The sequence below is a fragment of the Bubalus kerabau genome, chromosome 12, assembly GCF_029407905.1.
Source record: "Bubalus kerabau isolate K-KA32 ecotype Philippines breed swamp buffalo chromosome 12, PCC_UOA_SB_1v2, whole genome shotgun sequence".
In the NCBI taxonomy this organism is placed as follows: Eukaryota; Metazoa; Chordata; class Mammalia; order Artiodactyla; family Bovidae; genus Bubalus; species Bubalus kerabau.
The window spans coordinates 79,205,173-79,227,511 of NC_073635.1; the positions used below are offsets into that span (position 1 = coordinate 79,205,173).

Below are 22,339 nucleotides of genomic sequence, written 5' to 3' on the forward strand. Positions count from 1 at the left end.
AGATTTTATGAGATGTCTGTGTTTCTCCAGTCCGTTGCCTATGCAGCAAATTGTACATAGATGGATAGATCAATCAATAGATTGATCGGGGCTCAGGAGTCTTTCCCAGGAAGATGCCATGCTGAAACCCTGCTGCTGCTGCTAAGTCACTTCAGTCATGTCCACCTCTGCGTGACCCCATAGAAACCCTGAGCTTCTGATAATTACGATAGCCGAGCCAACAGAAAACCTGGCTCTTCTTGCATTTATCCATTTCCTTTCAGAGAAGATGTGTGCTCAAGTAGAAGCAGTCAGCTGACTTCTTTATTCAGAGTGTTCCGGCGGAGTAGTAATATCATGCACTATAAAAAGATGTAATGTGGGCCGTTCAGTACGTTCTTATTAAATTTCCTCCTGGCGTTTCTCTTTGTTAATGCTTTGTTATCCATAAATACGATTTGCATGCCGTTAAAACCTTCACTGGAGCAATTAATAAAGGATAGCTGTTAAGTTGCAAGGGCGGGGCCTTTTTCTGGGACTCAGCGCCTAGGGAGATGTTCTTCAATTATTCAGAACTCTTTGGGCACAGTGTTCAATAGCAGATGAACGTCACCCTCCTCGTAATTCCATTTATTGCACAATCACGTCCTAAACATTTCTTCCAAATGCCTAGCCGAAATTCCAGTTAGATTACCGCTCTCACAGTCTCCTGATCTTTGAGAGCAGAAATTTGTCAAAGACAGAGAGGCGGTGATTGTGGCCTGATTTGTTCTTAATGAAGCCATTTTAGCTTCTAGTGATCATTGCTTCCCTTTCCAATTCCTCTCAGCTTATAACGATCCATCTTGACAGTTATCTTTAGCAGTGCATTTTAAGTTCTACAGTGACATAAAATGAATATTTCCTTTGCTTTTTCATTGCCTGTTTATTTTCTGGATGAATTCTCTATGGCTTTGTCATGCTCTATAAATATTCTGCATGGATTTTTCTATTGCAGAAAAATCTTTATATTCATTTCTAGAAAATTGTCCTAGCTACCATATTGGTTCCTTCTCAACACTAACAGGGTTCTCTCTCCATTTACCTGTGTCTTTTGTAAACTGCTCGTTCAATGCCATTGATTTTCAGCATTGATCAGTATAATTATTCATCACAACTTAAAACATGAATAGAAATGAAATAGTTACTATTGGAATGCTTATAATCTTTTATAAATGGTCCTAGTAAATAGAGATCTGTAAGGGCTTTCAACTTTGAAACTTGTCCATTTTTGTAAAGCATGGTCAATATGCTGCTCTCTGGGTGGGGGGGCATATGGATAAATCCTTGCTGATGAGCAGAAGTGGAGTCCCACACAGTTGCCCCTTGTACGATGCCAACTTAGAGGCAGCTGGTTACACATGAAATATATGCTATACGTAACATCCATGGCCTTCCCTGTGCCTTATTTAGGCAAAGCAGCAATGGGCACTGGAAGCTGAGAAGGTCCCAGAATCGGGTTTAAGAGGAGGGATAATATACTTTCTGCTCTTTGTCAGAATGCCCCAACACTAAGTTTGAAATGTCTGAATTCCAGATATAGCACCACTGGAATGATATATATGTTTAAGTTCACCTTTCTGTTTTAAAATAATAACAACCTTAAGCCACTAAGTCAGTGTTTTCCCTGGTGGCTCAGATGGTAAAGAATCTGCCTGCAACGTGGGAGATCTGAGTTCCATCCCTGGGTCGGGAAGATCCCCTGGAAAAGGAACTGGCCACCCACTCCAGTGTTCTTGCCTGGAGAATCCCATGGACGGAGGAGCCTGGCGGGCCACAGTCCATGGGGTCACAAAGAGTCGGACACGACTGAATGACTAACACACACGCACAGATTCCTTAGCACATGGAGCTGGAGCTTACATTTATAATTTCCTTTTACCCAACCATACAGTCACGTGTCCATGGTGGCCTTGGTAGGTGGACAGCCATGCATCCCCTGACTTGACCCACGTGTCACCTCCCTCTGAAGGCCAGCTCTCTTACCTGGTACTGACTGTGGGCCTTTCTAGAATTGTGACCTGCTCTGGAGGATGACCAGGTAGCTCTTCTAGGTATTCCTTGCAGGCACACACATCTGCCTTTTCCGGTTGACCGAGAAAGATTTCCTGCCATTTGTCCTTGAGAGAGCCTGAATCCCTTACAGCTTCAGCTGGGGATCCGCTTCATGTTGACTTAAGAGTCCCTTGGACAGCAAGGAGTTCACAGCAGTTAGTCCTAAAAGAAATCAGCCTTGAATATTCATTGGAAGGACTGATGCTGAGGCTGAAGCTCCAGTATTTTGGCCACCTATTGAGAAGAGCCCACTCATTAGAAAAGACCCTGATGCTGGGAAAAATTGAAGGCAAAAGAAGAAAAGGGCAGCAGAGGATGAGATGGTTAGATAGTATCACGGACTCAACGGACATGAATCAGGGCAAACTCTGGGAGACAGTGGAACACAGAAGAACCTGGCATACTGCAGTCTATGGGGTTGCAGAGAGTCAAACATGAGTTAGCCGATTGAACAGCAACAATAAAAAGAAACGTAAAAATTGTTCCTAATCTCAACTCTCCCCAAAACCTGCTTTGATATATCTACTACGAGTTGCTATTCAGTGCTTACATACATTTAGGAATATTCATAAAGAATAAAAGTTCAATTTTCAAATGCCTTTTTTAACATCTAGTAGTTATTATAGGATTGATACTGTCATTTCCGATAATAATGAATTAAGTGGCTAATTTTCCATGAGTTATTCCATCTCAGAATTTCCAATTTAAGTATGTATTACTTATTTATAGTAGCTTTTCTTTTTTTCCTTTATTTAGGCTTTTTAATAATTTTTGAGTATAACTTTCTTTTGAAATGTTTTGCTTGGGCTCAAGTAAAATGAATTTGGGAGTATAACTTTTTGTTTTTAAAAGAAAAGATTGTTTATCTGTTGCAAGTTTGGAAAAATTTCCCAGGCTTGTTTATTTATGTAGACTTGGGGGAGAGGAAGATTCCATAATTTTTTTCTGATTTTTCTTTTTTTGGTCTCTTCATGTTTTCTGTAACAGATGATATACTTTTTTGTTGTTTGATTTTTTGCTTAATCTCATCAGCTTCAAAATTCTTTAGATAAAGACTTTATTTTTCTTGCTTATATTGTCTTACATCTTCCTTTCAGTGGGACTTTGGTAGAATATCATTTACTTATATTTGTCTTTTCAGTGTTAGAAATATTCTTCGTAACTTAAATTGTTTTTCTCTCATTCATTGTCTTTCCATAAAACAGTATTTGAGTTTGCAAATAATTGGTTGAGTTTTGCTTTGTTCTCTTTCAAATTTTATGCTGTATGATCTGGGAATATATATATTCTATACATAGAACTTGTTGTAGGAGGATTTTTGTGTTCTAGCAAAACAGTTAGTCCCCAGTGGCTCAGTGGTAAAGAATTTGCCTGCACTGCAGGAGACCTGAGTTTGATCCCTGCATTGGGAAGATCCCCTGGAGAAGGGAATGACTACACACTCCAGTATTCTTGCCTGGAGAATTCCCATGGACAGAGGAGCCTGATGGGCTACAGTCCATGGGGTTGCAGAGAGTTAGACGTGACTGAGCACACACACAAAAACTGTTACTATTTGAAAAAATGGACTATAATATTTAAAAATGTATGTTTTTTATTTGCCATTTCTTGCTGTCCAGATATTGTTAACTTCTGTCCTTGTTTGTTGTACTGGGTACACTTCAGTTCAGTTGCTCAGTCGTGTCTGACTCTTTGTAATCCCATGGACTGCAGCAGACCAGGTTTCCCTGTCCATTACCAACTCCCAGAGCTTACTCAAACTCATGTCCATTAAGTTGGTGATGCCATCCAGCCATCTCATCCTCTGTCATCCCCTTCTCTTCCTGTCTTTAATCTTTCCCAGCATCAGTGTCTTTTCAAATGAGTCGGTTCTTTGCATCAGGTGGCCAAAGTATTAGAGTTTCAGCTTCGGCATCAGTCCTTCCAATGAATATTCAGGACTGATTTCCTTTAGGATGGACTGGTTGGATCTCCTTGCAGTCCAAGGAACTCTCAAGAGTCTTCTCCAACACCACAGTTCAAAAGCATCAATTCTTCGGTGCTCAGCCTTCTTTATGGTCCAGCTTTGATATCCATGCATGAAAACTGCATACAGATTTCTCAGGAGGCAGGTCAGGTGGTCTGGTCTTCTGGTTACACTTATATTTCTTTAATTATTGGCTTGTTTGGCAGGTAATAGAATGTTGATGACTTCTAGACTTTGCTACGTAAGTGAGCCCCAGGCACCCCGTTTGGGAAACAGCTGGTGGCCCCTTCTTTTAAGCCATGAGGAGGGTCTGGGAGACCCCTTGTAGAAGTGAGTGTTCAGACCAGAGCCTGGCATTCAGCCAAGAGCTCACTTGGCCTCTTGTTTGCCCTTCTCCGTTCTCCAGCCTTTCCCAGCCTCTCCCAGTAAACTTCCTTCTGCAGGTATCTATCTGCCCAGTGTAGCAGTCAGTCTTGTAGAATTGTGAGTAGTAAAGTCATGCAGATGAGTGCTTAATGGATGGCACATGTTACTAGACGAAACCGCTTTGTGAGAAAACGGTTGGAATGAAAACTTGTGTTTCTCAGCAGTGACAGAAACAGCTTTGTGCTTCAAGGTCTCATTTCACAAGGTGACGTGTCCTCTGAGCTGACGACCGATGGAGCTCAGTCCTCAGCCCCACTTTAGTGTTGCGTGTGCCTGCGTGGCATATGGATCGGGTCTGGTTTCGTATGTTTCAGTCGAGCAGTGAGCTCCATGGGAACTGAGGGTTTGGGTTGGGAGAGGAGCCGTTATCTTAATTTGCCTTGGACTTTCTTTGACTTTGCCCAGGAGGGTCCCCTCGATGCTTGGCAGTTTTCACACTGAAGGCCTTGGCCTGCCCTCTACAAGTGTCTTTAGTGCTGAGAACTCAGCTAATTCACGGGTGTTCCATGAAGCCTCTCCTCTACTACGTGTATAGACATTTCGAAAAATCGTCCCTTGTAGAAGTGAGAAATGATTTAAGACAGCTAAAAATGCATAATTCAGAACCATAAAAAGACAATGCACTGTGGGAAAACTAGATAACTATATTGTAAAAGAATGAAATTAGAACATTTTCTCACACTGTGCACAAAAATAAACTCAAAATGGATTAAGGACCTAAATGTAAGACCGGAAACCATAAAACTCCTAGAGGAGAACACCGGCAGAGCACTCTTTGATATTAATCATAACAATCTTTTTTGGATCTGTCTCCTAAAGCAAAAGAAACAAAAGCAAGAATAAACAAATAGGACCTAATTAACTTAAAATCTTTGCATAGCACAGGAAACCGTTGACAAAATGAAAAGACAGCCTACCAGATGGGAGAAAATATTTTCAAATGGTATGATTGATAGGGGGTTATGCAGACAGCTCATACAATTTAATAATCAAAACCGAGTGAAGTGAAGTCGCTCAGTCATGTCCGACTCTTTGCGACCCCATGGACTATACAGTCCATGGAATTCTCCAGGCCAGAATACTGGAGTAGGAAACCTTTCCCTTCTCCAGGGGATCTTCCTAACCCAGGGATTGAACCCAGGTCTCCTGCCTTGCAGGCAGATTCTTTACCAACTGAGCCAGAAGGGAAGCCCAAACAAAGAACCGAAAAGTTACGTCCACTCTTTGTGACCCCGTGGACTGTATGGTCCATGGACTTCTCCAGGCCAGAATACTGAACTGGGTAACCTTTTGCTTCTCCAGGGGATCTTCCCAACCCAGGGATCGAACCCAGGTCACTCACATTGCAGGCAGATTCTTTACCAGCTGAGCCACAAGGGAAACCCAAAACCAAACAACCTTATTAAGAAAGGGGCAGAAGACCTGAAAAGACATTTTTTCCAAGGAAGATATACAGATGACCAAAAGACACATGAAAAGATGCTCAATATCATTAATCATCAGAGAAACGCAAATCAAAACCACAATGAGATATCACCTTACACCTGTCAGAATGACTGTCATCAAGGAGACAACATGACAAATGTTGGTGAGGATGCGGAAAAAAGGGCATTTTTACACTGTTGCTGTTGGCGGGAATGTAAATTAGTGCAACTACTGTGGAGAACAGTATGGAAGTTCCTCAAAAGCCTACAAATAGGACTGCCATATGACCTAACAGTTCTGCTGCTGGGTGCATATCCAGAGACAATGAAAACACTGGTCCATAAAGTTGCATCCACCCCAGTGTTCACGAAAGTGAAAGTATTAGTTGCCCAGCCATGTCTGATTCTTTGCGGCTCCATGCACTGTAGCCCGCCAGGCTCCTCTTCATGGGGTTCTCCAGGCAGGAACACTGGAGCGGGTCGCCATTCCCTTCTCCAGGGGATCTTACGGACCCAGAGATCGAACCCGGGTCTCCTGCATTGCAGGCGGCTTCTTTACCCTCTAAGCCACCAGGGAAGCCCTAATGTTCATAGCAGCATTGTTTATTTATTTATAAAAGTGCCATCAACAGATGAATGGATAAATGTGTGACTCACTCACACACACACACACACACACTACTCAGCCGTAATAAAGAATGAAAGTTTGCCATTTGAAACAACATAGCTGGATGGACCTGGAGGATATGAAAATATGAAATAAGTCAGACAGAGAAAGACAAATACTTTGTGCTATCACTTATATGTGGAATCTAAAAAAATGCAACAAACTGGTGAATATAACAAAGCAGAAACAGATTTACTGATATAGAGAACAAACCAGTGGTTACCAGTGAGAAGAGGGAAAGGGGGAGGGTCAAGATAGGGGTAAGAGGTTAAGAGGTACAGTCTTCTATGGATAAATAGGTTACAAGTATATAGTACACAGCATGGGGTATTATTGGCATTGTTTTGTAATAACTTTGGAATATAAAGTGTATAAGTGCTGAATCGCTATGCTGTATACCTGAAAATAATACAATATTATAAATCAACTATACTTTTTAAAAGATAGAAAAAAATTATCGTTCAGTTGCTAAATCATGTCCTACTCATCGCAGCCCCATGGACTTTAGCATGCCAGGCTCCTCTGTCCTCCACCGTCTCCTGGAGTTTGATCCAATTTATGTCCATTGAGTAGATGATGCCATCTAACCGTCTCATCCTCTGCCATCCCCTCCTTTTGCCTTCAGTCTTTCCCAGCATCAGGGTCTTTTCTGATGAGTTGGCTCTTCACATCAGGTGGCCAGAGTATTGGAACTTCAGCATCAGTCCTTCCAGTGAGTGTTCAGGGTTGATTTCCTTCAGGATTGACTGGTTGCAGTCCAAGGGACTCGCAAGCCTTCTCTAGCTCCGCAATTCAAAAGCGTCAGTTCTCTGGTGCTCAGCCGTCTTTATGGTCCAGCTGTCACATCTGTACATGACTACTGGAAAGACCGTGACTTTGACTAGATGGACCTTTGTTGGCAAAAGGTGTCTCTGCTTTTTAATACACTTCTAGGTTTGCCATAGCTTTCCTGCCAAGGAGGAAGCGTCTTTTAATTTCATGGCTGCAAGTACCATCTGCAGAGATTTCAGGGCCCAAGAAAATAAAAGCTGTCACAGAAGAAGTACCCTGTACTCTTTGGAGGTCTAGGGATAATTCAGTAAGCGTTTTGATTATTTGTTGAGTTTTCTCCACTGGTGTCCTTTGCAGCTTACATGAGTGATTAGCCTAGTGGTTAGCTTGATTGACATCTCTGTGCTGGAAAAGGTGAGAAGTTGGGGAAGAACTTGATTTCATCTAAAGTGACTGAGTCATAAGGTCACTGAGTATTAGAGAGGGTGACAATTTATAGATTATCTTGTCCAGGAGGGCTCATGACAAGTGGTAAAACCAGCCTGTCCGCTGTCTGGTCCCTTGTCTGTGACTTTGCTAGCTGGGTGACCGTGGGAAAATGGACTTAATCTCTTTGCCTCAGCTTTCTCATCTGTGAAAGGGGTCACTAGTAGGTATCCACATCATGGTGGTCTTGAAGATTAAGTAAATTGGTATTTACAAGGCTCATAGAACAGTATCTGCTCTAGAAAGGGCTACATAAGTGTTGGTTAAATGAAAATGTTCTGTTCTGTGCTTAGTTGATTCTCCACATTCTGTGAATGACAAGTCTAAAATTCAGGAAAGTTAATTTTATCATACACTCACAGTTCAGAAATGAGGATTAGAACCTGATGGATTTGCAGTCTGACGGATGATATCTAAATCTTTTCTCTTCCAACACCCCGCAGCAAAAATGTGCTATTCATCATCATTAATTTTATTAATGGACAACATTGTTTAATTAAATACCTTATTTATTAACCAAGCTGACATTTAAATTCTTTTTGTTTTCACAAGGGGTTTCGCTTTTTTATTATGTTCTTTTTTTCCCCCTTGACCTTCCATTGTTTTGACTAATAATTAATTCTAGGGGAATCGTTTACAGAATTTGATACCATTTACACTGTTGTATTTTATTGTATCATTCGGTCTGTGATAACAGCACCCAGTGTATTTCTCAAATAATATTGGAAGGGTGAGAGAATTTCACAGTCGATCCTTTAATGGTTTAATAGAAATTGCTTTCCTTTGCCCACCCTGAAGGGAAGCCCTGTCGTTTATGATTCATTGGATTTGGTCAGCTTTAGGAAATGCTCTTCTTTTTTCTTCAAGTTATATGAAATAATGTCGTTACTCACTCTAGAAAAGATGTCAGTAGAATGTTACACAGGATGTAGGACACACTTCAGTGTTGCCATTCGGTTCTTGAGCATCATCTTCTGAGTGTTTGAAACGGCAGCCGATAATGATAGAGGGTAAATTAACTCTTTTATTTAAAATTTATTTATTACATAATGAGGTTGTTGGAGATATCCTGACTTAATTGAAAACAAGCTTAACAATGCTTTAGAGTTTGTTCAGGAAAATGCCTGGTGCCTTTTTTTTTTTTTTTTGCATTCCAAAAACATTTTTAGTTATTTATTAAGCCCCATCACTGTATCTTGAAGTAAAGGAGGAAAGGTATCTCAGAGGACCTTTGAGATAAATTGCCTGCCAATGTGTGGGCTTGACTGAGCCTGAAATTGACAGCAGATTTGTCCATTAAGCCCCAGGACTTGCTCACCTCAAGTTTCTAATCTCAAGTGGAGCTGGTTACTGTTGGAGGTGCCAGCTACATTCGCCCATGCCTGTAATTGGAAATCCTGTCAGAGTAGCCCCAAGCTGAAAGCAACCAGTTCCACTGGGTGGATCAATAAATGGTGGTGGTGCTGTTTTTCAGTTGCTGTGTCATGTCTGACTCTTTGCGACCCCATGGACTGCAGCACACCAGGCTCCTCTGTCCTCCACCATCTCCCAGAGTTTGCTCAAACTTATATCCATATATCCATTGAGTCAGTGATGTCATCCAGTCACCTCATCCTCTGTCCCCCCCGTTCCTCCTGCCCTCAGTCTTTCCCAGCATCAGGGTCTTTTCCAGTGAGTCAGCTGTTCACATCAGGGGGCCAACGTAGTGCAGCTTCAGCATCAGTCCTTCCAATGGATATTCACGGTTGGTTTCCTTTCGAATTGACTGGTTTGCTCTCTTGGCAGTCCAAGGGACTCTCAAGAGTCTTAACCAGCAGCACAGCTCCAGGCAGTGGAATCTTTTTCAGTAGTGAAAAGAATTGAGCTGTCAGGCTTGGAAAAACAGAGGAATCTTAAATGCACATTGCTAAGTGAAGGAAGCCAGTCTGAAAAGGCTGCATACTGTCTGATTCCAGCTATAGATAACTTTCTGGAAAAGGCAAAACTATAGAGATGGTGGTTGTCGGGGGACAAGAGGGGGAAGGAATGAATAGACGGAGAACAGAAGACCTCTGGGTGGTGAAAGGATTCTATATGATACTGTAATGGTGGATACGTGACATTGTGCCTTTGTTAGACCCCAACTGTATAACCCAAACAGTGAACCCTAATATACACTACGGACCTAAGTTCATCATAATTTGTCAGTATTGGTCCATCAGTTGTAACAAATGTACCATAGTAATGTGAGATGTTAATAGGAAAACTGTATGGGGAGAGGGGGTATTTAGGAACTCTCTGGGTTGTGTTTTTGGTTTTCTTTATTTTTTTAAGATTTTCAGATTTTCATCAGCTGTATTTGCAAAGTTTGAATCTGTTAATATACTCAATCCAGCAGCACTGAGTTTTTTCTTCTTTTTAAATGATTTTTAAAAATTGAAGTACAGGACTTCCCTGATGGTCCAATGGCTAAGACTCTGCGTGCCCAGTGCAGGAGGCCTGGGGTTCAATCCCTGGTCGGGGAACTAGATCTACCACATGCCACAAGTAAAGATCCCATGTGCCACAATTAAGACCTGGCAAAGCCAAATAAATAAATATTAAAAAATGGAAATACAGTTAATTTACAATATCGTATAAAATACTGCAGATGATGACTGCAGCCATGAAATTAAAAGATGGAGGAAAAGCTATGACAAACCTAGACAGCATATTAAAAAGCAGACACATCACTTTACCAACACAGGTCTATCTAGTCAAAGCTGTGGTTTTTCCAGTAGTCATGTATGGATGTGAGAGCTGGACCATAAAGAAAGCTGAGCGCTGAATTGATGCTTTTGAACTGTGGTGTTGGAGAAGACTCTTGAGAGTCCCTGGACAACAAGGAGACCTAACCAGTCAATCCTAAAGGAAATCAGTCCTGATGCTGAAGCTGAAGCTCCAATACTTTGGCCACCTAATTCGAAGAACCGACTCATTGGAAAAGACCCTGTTGCTGAGAAAGATTGAAGGCAGGAGAAGGGGACGACAGAAGATGAGATGGCTAGATGGCTTCACCAACTCGATGGACATGAGTTTGAGCAAGTTCCAGAAGTTGGTGATGGACAGAGAAGCCTGGGGTGCTGCAGTCCATGGGGTCGCAAAGAGTCAGATGCGACTGAGCAACTGAACTGAATTAGTTTCAAGTGTGCCGCAGAGTGATCCAGTGATTATATATATACCACATACATACATATACTTTTTCAGATTCTTTTCCACTTTAGGTTATTTAAAGATATTGAGTATAGTTCTCTGCTATACAGTAGATTCTTGTTTACCTATTTTATATATAGTGTGAATATGTTAATCCCAGGCTCCTTCTCTTTATTTTCTTAGAAACGTAAAACTGCTCTAAAATATTAAGTCTATTAAAAACAGATTAGTAAGGGCTAATATATTTGCTCTCTCCATTATTAATAATCCCTCTGGCTCTACATTCATTTCTCCCCAGATAACTTTTCTCTTCATACCAGTGAATACCCAGTCATATCAGATCTAGTGAACGAACTTTAATTCTTAATCCTCATTTGCCTTGTTGCCCCAAGAGCATTCAGCGTTGTGGTTCCCTCTCTAGTCCTTGGTGATGCTCTTGCCTCCTTGGGTTCCTGCTATAATTGTGGAATGGATTTTCAGCCTCAGTCTTTTATAAATATGAGATTTATCCATCAGGGACAAGGTGGTCATACATCCTCTCCAGCATGCATGCTAAGTTTCTTCAGTCTTTGCAACTCTATGGTTGATAGCCTGCCAGGCTCCTCAGCTCATGGGGCTTCTCCAGGTAAGAATACTGGAGTGGGTTGCCATGCCCTCCTCCAGGGGATCTTCCCAACCCAGGGACTGAACCCACGTCTCTTATGTCTCCTGCATTAGACACATGGGTTCTTTACCACTGCCGCCACCAGTGAAGCCCCAGTGCTCTCCAGAAGTCCTTCCAGTTCTGAGAACCTTTGAATCCTTCACTAAGTCTGCTTATTCCCTCTTTCTGCCCATGCGTCTTGGCATGCACTCCAGGGTACTATCTTGGTTTTGTCTTTCTGTGCCCTTCCCAGGCTCTCCAAAATGTTACCCACTGGCACAGTGTCACCTCTGACTTATGCATGGATGACTTTACAGTCCCTTTCCTGAACCTCAGGCCCCTCTACTCAGTTACTTTGAAGAAAGCATTTGGGAGGCGGTAGACAGGGGACAAGGAAGGGTGGGCATTGAATAAATGGAGAGAATGACCTTTAGACTATTCTAGGACATTCCACCTTCCTGTCTTGCAGTCATCTCAGTCAGTCACAGCATGGACCTTCCCGCATGTCCTTGAGTTCTGTCTCTCACTAGCATTGAAGTTGCGGATTTGCCCATAATCCCATCTTCTTATCCCACCTCTAATTTGTCATCAATTTGCAAAGATTCTTAATGTCAAAATATTCCCAAAATATGCCTCCTTTCTCTCTGTTCTCATTGTGGCTACCATCCTTTCTTGCATGGAGTATCACAGAGTTGTTTCCTAAGAGGTAACCCATGTTGTCATCTAACCAACACTTCACTGCCAAATTTTTTCTGGTTTTTCTCTTTAGTAGCACCATATGCCTTTTGGGGGGCTTCTCTGGTTACTCAAATGGTAAGGAACCCCCTGAAATTTGGGAGACCTGGATTTGTTCCATGGGTTGGGAAGATCCCTTGGAGGAGGGCATGTCAAACCACTGCAATTTTCTTGCCTAGAGAATTCCCATGGACAGAGGAGCCTGGTGGCCTGCAGTCCATGGGGTCGCAAAGAGCTGGACACGATGGAGCGACTTTCACTTCACTTCACACCTTCTGGGATCTTCGTTCCCCAACCAGGGATTGAACCCAGGACTGTGGCAGTGAAAGTGCTGAGTCCTAACCACTGGATTGCCGGGGAATTCCCTGCCAATTTTTTTTTCTTAAAGTTGCATGGGTTTACCTTGTCTTAAAAACCACAGTGGTTCGTTCTGATCCATCAGATGCGCCTCCTATCCCTTGGCCCCTATTATTTCAGGCAGAGTGAAAGCTGCATCCCCCCGCTTTCTCCTTTTCACTATCTTCTTGCCTCTCTTGGTCTGTATCCGTCTTGTGCATAGCTCTTGGCATTGGGCGGACACTTCCTTACTGAATGCAGGCGTGACCTCCGGCAAGACCGTGTGTGTTCTCCATACATTTCTATCTGCCCTCAGGGCTACTCAAAAACTGTTAGTTTTTTCCCAAGGACAGGTGACTTCCTTGACATTCTCCGTAGCTTTTACAGTTCACATAATACTGTACCTATTGTCAGAATAAAAACATTGCCTTCAACAGTTATCACTGAGTACTTGCTCTCTTCTGCTTGAGGGATGAACTTGTATGGTTCAATGTTCCTGCTTGGTGTCCAAAATGTAAGTCCCTGGATTATAACAGGTCCTTCAGAATGCTTGTGAATGGCAATGATACTGGTTATTGTGATATTTCAGTGATAGCATTCTTTAAACAGTCTGTCATTTTCAAGGACGTAGAGTAAGCAGATCCAATAATATATACTGCACCCTCCTTACGGGCGGAGGAGATGAGGGTTTTGGAGAGCTGGCCAGTATCAGTTGGCGAACAAGAGGATTTTCCTTAGTGAGTGGATAAGAATGATGTGTGTTACTTAGAGTGAGCTTGACTGCAGCCTCAGAAATACGGCCTCTGGGTCCACTGCAGTGCCCTTGCTATGTGGGAACCGGAAGAAGCTGCCAGCTGGTTTCTTATCTTACAGAAGACTGCCTTTCTCCTTCCATTTTATTTACCCAGGGCTTTCAATTAGAGAGAAAAATGGAGGGGAAGCTAAAATTTAATTTCTTACTCTCAGAATCACCAAGAAATGGACATCATGAAAATGTGAATCAGTGGAGATTTTTTTTTCTGGTTTCCTGATTTTTTTTTTTCCTCCTACTGTAGTAAGAGCCTTCTCTTCCTCACGCCTTTTATTTACTTCCACCCCCATCCTACATTTTTGTCTTTGCCTGTTTATTTCATTGGATGAAGTAGGTGCTACCAGATCGGTGAAAATGCAAACAAAAGCGATGTCTTAAACCGTTTTCAGGACAAGGCTGGAATACAAATGAAAATCGGATGGGAAAAGGAATGCCACTTTTTCTTGCCAAGAGCTATTGAGAGAATCTTTCTATAGTTTTTTCTTGGTGAAGTTAACAGGTAAGTGCTTGATTGGTGTCAGGTGGGTTTTCTGACCTCAGCTGATCCTCACTGGGGATCCTAGGAAGAGGCAGTGGTCCTGGGGTGGAGCCTGCGCCCGGGTCTCTTGGGAAGCATGTTAACTCCACCCCACCCCTCTTTCTGATTCAGGGGGCCTGTGCCGAGGCCGATAATTTGCATTTCTAATGAGCTCCCAGGTGGTATTGATGCTGCCAGTTTGCAGCCACTTTCTAAGAAGCCCTGCAGGCAGAGGTGGGCTTTTTCGCCATCTTTTAGGAAAGTGATGTTTGCAGTGGAGACGCGACTCCTGAAATTTTTACAGCCCCCGAGTCGGGCGGGTTCTCGCCCTAAGACAGGAGAGGAATGTCACATTCCCAGGTAGCGGCAGCCAGACTTGTCCTGCCCCTCTGGACTTGTAATTGAGTTCACAGTGCAGGAAATGAGGAGAGAGGCCTGGAAAGCAAGTGAAATGTAAGCCACAGACAAGCAAAATGCCAGGGAGACTGACGCAAGGTGGGTTTTTTCCCCTCTGAAAGTAGACCAAGGAAGACTTATGGAGGAGGTAACATCACAACCCTCTGTAAAGTAGAATATTTTACAGAAGGAAGCAACTACACAGCAGTAGGAAAATGCAGGCGTGTGGAACAGAATCCAGTTGGATTAGAAAGCAGTTTATTATTTACAAGGAGAGAGATGGGGGCAAGTCGTTGAAATGCCCGGCTGGGAATTTTCTCATTTATCTTGGTGTGGGTAAGACTCGGGCTTTTGAGTAGAAAAGCGATGTGGTTAAAACTAGACACTGGAAATAACCTCTACAATGTGAGAAGCTTTCTCCTTTGCTCTGAGTGTTCCTTGAAGTACTTTGCAGAGGTCTGTTAGAGGTATTTAAGAGAGCCTGCTTAATTTTTTCCCCCTGGGATTGGAGAGGCAACACAGTGAAGAAATTCTCTTTTATCAGGTTTCCGCAGTTGAGTTTTTTCCCTACTTTGTGGGTGAAATTTGGCCCATGACTTTGTGGCTCAGCCGGTAAAGAATCCACCTGCCATGTGCGAGACCCCCGTTCGATCCCTGGAGTTGGGAAGACTTTTTTTGAAATAAGCAAATCTATCCGTCCAGATAGCTGTGTTTTGAACTTTCTTAAAACCCCATATCTAAATCTCATGAAGCTTTCCTGATAGCTCAGTTGGTAAAGAATCCGCCTGCAATGCGGGAGACCCCCGTTCGATCCCTGGGTTGGGAAGATCCCCTGGAGAAGGGAAAGGCTACCCACTCCAGTATTCTGGCCTGGAGAATCTCGTGAAAGGCCAGCTGTGGCCATCTGTGCTCCAGAGTTGCTGGGCCGCCTGCCTTTCTGGGGCGTGTCTCCTGGCCCCTGGCCTGTGGCTCCCCAGGGACAGGATCCCAAGGTGGCTTTGTCTCCCACTGCTAAGCTGGCGTGAACAGCCTTTGCCCTCCTGGGAGTTTCACATGGTCCGTCTTTGCCTCCCCAACCTTCAGCCCTTGACTCTCCAGAGGCTCTAGAACCCAAGTCTGTAGCTTCCTGCTCATCTCCCTTGGGCTCCTGCTTCTGTGAATTAGTCACTTTCTATGAGTCTTTGCCTGGAATTTTCCAGTGACTTACATTTAAAACTGGAAAGAAGACCTCTTGCCAAATTTCCTCTTGATCAGCTTGTTTTGGTTGATGATGGGCACCTTGTTTACTCTGATTTCATCTTAGTCGATTTCATATTCTCAAGAGGACCCGGCTGGACTGCAGGAATGTGTCTGCTTAGAAAGTGAAATTTTTAAAAATTGTCTTAATTTTGTTCTGAATGGTATAAAACGTTAAAGGTCTCCAAAAGTATACAGCGAAAAGGCGTTTCTCAAAGCTTCCTCACTCTTGTTCGTAACCGGGTTGGTTGTCTCCACGGACCTAGCTCCCCTACCCCTGCCCTTCCAAGAGTATTCATGTGTATGTCCATCTACATATCATGTATTTAACGTGCAATTTACATATTCTACCTTTGACCTGTTTTGAAATGTATGAAGGATTTTTGTAAATCTACAGATTTATGTGGCCATCACCACAATCTAGTTTCAGAACGTTTATATCGCCTCCCAAAAGATCTCCATCCCCCAGGCCTTTTGGTGTCAGCCCAAGCAACAACTTTGTGTCACTAAATTTGTCTTACCTGGATATTTTCATGTAAGTAGGGTCGTATGCTATGGAGTCCTTTGTATCTGGCGCCTTTCACTTAACAAAATGTTTTGGGGATTCATCTGTGTTGTAGTGTTTTATTTGCATTTCATTTTCTGTTATTAAATAATAGTTCCTTGTATGGATATACCGCGTTTTCCTTATCCATTCACTGGGTGGTGATCATTTGGATTATTTCCATGTGCTGTTCTTTTTTTTTTTTTTTAAAGCTCTGACTGTTCCTATATACACGAGTCTTTGTGAAGACATACATTTTCATCTATCTTGGGATGATGTCTAGGAGTATAATATCTGAGTCACTAGGGGAACCCAGTCACTAGGTTATATGTGGATTTTATGATTAAGTTTTAAGAAGCTTCCCAAATAGTCTCCAAAGTCTGCCCCTTTTAGTATTCCCACCGACCATCAGCAGTGTATGAAAAATTCCAGTTTTTTCCCCCACTGTCAATAACATGTTACTGCCCGTTATAGTGGGTGTGAAATATCATTGTGGATGCAGTCTGCATTTCTTAGTGGAGAACAGTGTTGAACATATTTTTGCATGCTTATTAACCAGTTGTATATCTTTGGGGATTTAAATTCCCTTTTTATTATCAGTCTTATGGTAACATATGGTAACAATTAACCTACAGGCCTCTCGCCATCTCAACTCCTTCCTTTGCCAGTTTTTAAATTATTTCTGTGTTGTCAGGAATTATAATATTCTGCATATATTAGTGCTTTTAGCCTTCCTCTTACTGTATACATGGATTTAAAGTTTACCAGTAATTGCTTTCCCTCGTCTCACCACTTTGCCTCTTGTTTTGCAGTTTATCCTTGAATAACTTACCCCAGAAGGGCCTGAGTTCTTGATTCATTTAAATGTTTGAACGAAAATTCAGCTAGATTTCATGTTTGGATTCATCTTTTATTTCTTGGAACAGTTTGGTCATTTAAACATTGAACATGTTATTGAGTGCACGTTTGTGTACTCAACACACAGTGAGGCCCAACAAACTGAGACGTCAGAGTTTGGAGCAGAGAAAGTATTGTTGCAGGCCCAAGTGAGGAGAACAGGTGGCTCGTGCTCAAAAAACGCCCAGACTTCCCAAAGGGTTTCAGCAAAGCATTAAAAAAAAAATTGTATTGGAGTACAGCCAATTAACAATGCTGTGATTATTTCGGGTGAACAGTGAAGAGACTCAGCCAGACATACACATGTATCCATGCTCCTCCAAACTCGCCTCCCATCCAGGCTGCCACATAATACTGAGCAGAGTTCCCTGTGCTAAGCAGTAGGACCTTGTTGGTTATCCATTTTAAATACAGCAGTGTGTATGTGTCCACCCCAAACTCCCTAACTATCCTTTCTCCCATTCTCCACTCCCTGCCCTTCCCCAGCAGCAAGCAACTGTAAGTTCATTCTCTAAGTCTTTGAGTCTGTTGAGTCTGTTACTGTTTTGTAGGTAAGTTCATTTGTATGTTTCTTTTTAGATTCCACATGTCTTAGATACCATACCATATTTCTCCTTCTTTGTCTGACTCACTCAATATGGCAATCGCTGGGTCCATCCATGTTTCAGCAAAGCATTTCCAAAGGCCAGGTGAAGCAGGGTATGTGAGTGTCTCGTGCACATTTTCTGATTGGTTCATGGCGAGGTAACAGGGTGGCTAACTTCATCAATCCTTAGGCATCAGTAGATCTGAGGTCCATGTGCTCATGATCATCAGGTAGCTAATTCCTTCCATTTGGTGGTGGTTTCTAGCATCTGAAAAACTCAGGAAAGATGCCTGAGGTGGGGGGGAGCTATAGCAGGGGATGTGGAACAACTCATGAGTCCTGCTTGCTTACAACTGTGGATGGATCTGAACTTTTGTCCCCTCATACATATATATATATTTTTTGGACTTTTATTTAGATTCCCAAATGATTCCTTCTTAATGTTTGAATTTCTGTGATGACACAGGAAACTTCCATGTGTTCATAATTTTAGTTGTTTCTGAGACATGATGTGTTTATTTATTATGGAGACTTTTATTTCTAAAATGTTAGTATCTTCTTGTTCCATTATTTAGTTCTTTTTTCTTTTGGGATACCTGCTACGGGTGTGTTGGGTCTCCTCTGTTTGTCTTCCATATTTATGATGTTCCTGTTTTAAATCTTCTGCTTGCTTTTTTTTAATCCCCATTTTTTCCCCTCAAGACTCTCATTTTTTCACCAGTGTGTATTTCCTTTTAGCTACTTCCATCTTGGTGTCTGTTATAGCAACCCAGATGGACTCAGATAAAGTAGCATAAACAGGAAAACAACAGAAATTTATTTCTCACAGTCCTGGAGGCTGGAAAATCCAAGGTCAATGGTCAGTGGGTTCGGTGTCTAGACCTACTTCCTGGTTCATAGATTACTGTCTTGGGTGGTATGTTTTCCTCACATAGTGGAAGAGACGAGAGTTCTCTACATGTTTTTCATAAGGACACTAACCCCACCCACGAGGGCTCCACCCTTAGTCTCTAGTCACCTCCTGAAGGCCCTGACTTGGGGTATCATCATGCTGGGCATTAAGTTTCAGTCTGAATTTGAGAGTGACACATTCATTATGTAGCAGTGCTATTTGTAACCATTCTTCTGGCTTTTCATCTTGAGGTCTCTCCTCTTCTATTTCCTTCTCTTGCTTCCCTGAACTCTTGCAAATCCTACTCTGTTTTTGTAGACAGAATCAGTTATTTCATTGTTTTGTGAATTTATGAAAATACATTTGGGTAAAATTTCATCTGTTGCATGTAACATTGCTTTGGTGGGTGTTTTTCATCTGTCATTCATTTTCATATTTCCCTTCTTGTGGCATCTCTGTAAAGGTTTTCTTTTCTTGTGATTAGGTGAGTTCCTTATGAAGTAGCTATTTATAGGAACTTTACCTGGGCAGGAGACAGGGCCATATTCCATGCCCATGGGAATTCTTGTGACCTGAGAGTGTGTCTGTGAGTGTGATCCTTTCAACTTTCGTTTTTCCTCAAGGTTGCAGAGACTGGTTGTGCTCCTAGTGGGGTCTCTCTTTTTTGCCTTGCCTTGGCAACAGACTGCTTCCTGCTAATATGTCTTACCCGTACAGTATCTCATTTAATTTGACCTTTTCTGCTTCTGGAAATGTCTCACCATACCGTGCCCAGGAAAGCTTTTAGTGCTCCCTGCACATCTGTTGCCCTTTCCAGAAAGTTACTGCTGGGTTTGTTGCTGGATATCCTCATTATTTGGGCAGCATGGCTCTGCAGGCATGGACAGCCTCTCCAAGCCTTTTTCTTCTCCTCTGTCTGACCTTCCCTGCATTTTGGCAACTCCGCCTCCTGTTGCGTGGTTCAAAGCTACAGATGTCTTCCAGTTTCCTCTGGGATGCAGTTTGCATTTTCATGTTCCTTGTTGCTTTTGGGTGAATTCCAAGAGGAAGTTTTTAAGCCAAGAGACTGTAACAAGACAATTTGAGTTTTTTATCTTTTCTTTGCCAGCCAAAATCTTCACTGCTTTCTTTGTTGTTGACGTTACTGCCTTTAAAATAACTTTTCAAAAAGACCTGAAGAAGAAAGTAGTTTCACAGACAGCTCTGTACTTTTAGGTCTGGAATGATCACGTTAGTAATAACATGCCACAAGGAAAGAAATATTAATCTTTTTTACCTTGACTATTTAGGAATTCAGAAGTCGGAAGAAGTTAAGGTAAAGTCAGAATCAAGTATGGGTTGAGGCCTTTAGGCTTGTTAGATATGTATGTAGAAGGCTGTTTTATTACTGGACTCGCCAGTTTTGCTATCCTGCCTCCGTTATGGTTACCCATTCATGCCTTGCCAGCGTTCCTCAGATATTCCCTTGACATTCTTAGGCTGCTCAAAACTCTTGGCTGGATTTATGTTTGAGTTAAACAGCACTTTCCATGTACAGCAACAATCTGCCTGTAAGTATCAAAACAAAAAGAAAGTGTGACAGGCTTTGTTGAAACGTTAATATCCAGAAGTAGTAATAATCCAGGCATGAGGTCATTTGAAGACTAAAGATAAAGAAGTTAAGGTACTGTCTATTAAGTCAGTAGCTCAATGTAATTTTTAAATGCCAAGCTGTTAAAAATGACAGTGTTTACCTGGGGATCTTGGGCCAGCGTGGACAGAAAGGGTCCCATTTAGAGGATGGGAGCCTTGCTGTTTGCTTAGGTCGGACACAGAGCAAATGTGTCTGGAACACCTTTGTGGTCAGGTGACATGAGAAGACAAACTCTTTCCTCCCTCTCTAGCTGCGCCTTAGAGCCACAGCCAGACCTATCCTGCTCGGACTCAGCAATAGGAAGCCGTGTGCTCAGGCTCAGGGCCAGTGATTGAGGGCGGGGCCTGTCCACTCTGATGGAGTGCAGGGAGCAGAAGGTGAGGTTGGAGATGGGCAGCGGAGGATGCTTCCAGAGGCATGGAGGGGTCAACACCAGAGTAGGCAAGAGCGCAAGGAGGGAGGCCGGCGATGGCGAGGGTGAACTGGACTGATAGCAGTGTTTTCCGGCAGTTGTGTTTATTTTTAACCATGAGACAAAATTTAGAAAACATGTAGGGGAGTCATTTTGCCTGCTTTGTGAAGATTATTCTAAACACAGTGAGGTCATAATTAGATCTATGCCACCCACACGTGGTTCATTGAACCAATGTAGGTGATCTGTTTCACTTCTGTGTAAAGTACAGCAAAGTCTAGTTGTCTTAAAACTAGGAGATGATTAAGCAAAGGATGATCACATAACTAAAACAGTTTGGAATTATGTGCCTTAAAAAAAGCTTGGGACAGAAATTATAAAGTGGCTTGTGTGGCAGACCTATGGAATCAGACCTGGCCTTTCAAAAACGAAACAGGTCTCAAAAGGCTGGTCCTTAGAGAGTGCGGCCTTGACACTGAAGTCCAACCTCAAAGGACTCTAGAGGAATGCATAATAAGGTATAACAGGCTTTGGTGGAAAGTTGGTGGGGAAAGTAAGCATGGGATAAATGTTCAGTTCAGTTGCTCAGTCATGTCCGACTCTTTGCGAGCCCATGAATCGCTGCACAATAGGCCTCCCTCTCCATTACCAACTCCCGGAGTTCACTGAGACTCACGTCCATTGAGTCAGTGATGCCATCCAGCCATCTCATCCTCTGTCGTCCCCTTCTCCTCCTGCCCCCAATCCCTCCCAGCATCAGGGTCTTTTCCAATGAGTCAACTCTTGGCATCGGGTGGCCAAAGTATTGGAGTTTCAGCTTTAGCATCATTCCTTCCAATGAACACCCAGGACTGACCTCCTTTAGGATGGACTGGTGGGATCTCCTTGCAGTCCAAGGGACTCTCAAGAGTCTTCTCCAACTCCACAGTTCAAAAGCATCAATTCTTCGGTGCTCAGCTTTCTTCACAGTCCAACTCTCACATCCATACATGACCACTGGAAAAACCATAGCCTTTTCTAGACAGACCTTTTTTGGCAAAGTAATGTCTGCTTTTGAATATGCTATCTAGGTTGGTCATAACTTTCCTTCCAAGGAGTAAGCGTCTTTTAATTTCATGGCTGCAGTCGCCATCTGCAGTGATTTTGGAGCCCCCCAAAATAAAGTCTGACACTGTTTCCACTGTGTCCCCATCTACTTCCCATGGAGTGATGGGACCAGATGCCATGATCTTCGTTTTCTGAATGTTGAGCTTTAAGCCAACTTTTTCACTCTCCTCTTTCACTTTCATCAAAAGGCTTTTTAGTTCCTCTTTACTTTCTGCCAGAAGGATATGGTGTCATCTGCATATCTGAGGTTATTGATATTTCTCCTGGCAATCTTGATTCCAGCTTGTGTTTCTTCCAGCCCAGTGTTTCTCATGATGTACTCTGCATAGAAGTTAAATAAACAGGGTGACAATATACAGCCTTGACGTACTCCTTTTCCTATCTGGAACCAGTCTGTTGTTCCATGTCCAGTTCTAACTGTTGCTTCCTGACCTGCATACAGGTTTCTCAAGAGGCAGATCAGGTGGTCTGGTATTCCCATCTCTTTCAGAATTTTCCACAGTTTGTTGTGCTTCACACAGTCAAAGGCTTTGGCATAGTCAATAAAGCAGAAATAGATGTTTTTCTGGAACTCTCTTGCTTTTTTCGATGATCCAGCAGATGATGGCAA

The 22,339-nt window shown here is 42.6% G+C and overlaps 1 protein-coding gene across 9 annotated transcripts in view; it reads left to right on the forward strand.

The window, feature by feature from the left end:
* Window positions 1-22,339, forward strand: part of FARP1 (FERM, ARH/RhoGEF and pleckstrin domain protein 1) — a 307,967-nt gene that overhangs the window by 45,083 nt on the left and 240,545 nt on the right. Inside the window, exons 1-2 of one of the 9 annotated variants that reach the window (XM_055542880.1) lie at window positions 14,268-14,521; window positions 14,967-15,102. The exons of 2 other annotated variants lie outside the window; for them this stretch is intronic. The gene's annotated coding sequence lies outside the window, so the exon portion shown is untranslated. Of the gene's footprint in view, window positions 1-12,068; window positions 14,009-14,104; window positions 14,522-14,966; window positions 15,103-18,012; window positions 18,233-22,339 lie in introns of those variants that run through there. 6 more of the 9 variants (XM_055542881.1, XM_055542883.1, XM_055542886.1 and 3 more) reach the window with 6 other exon arrangements.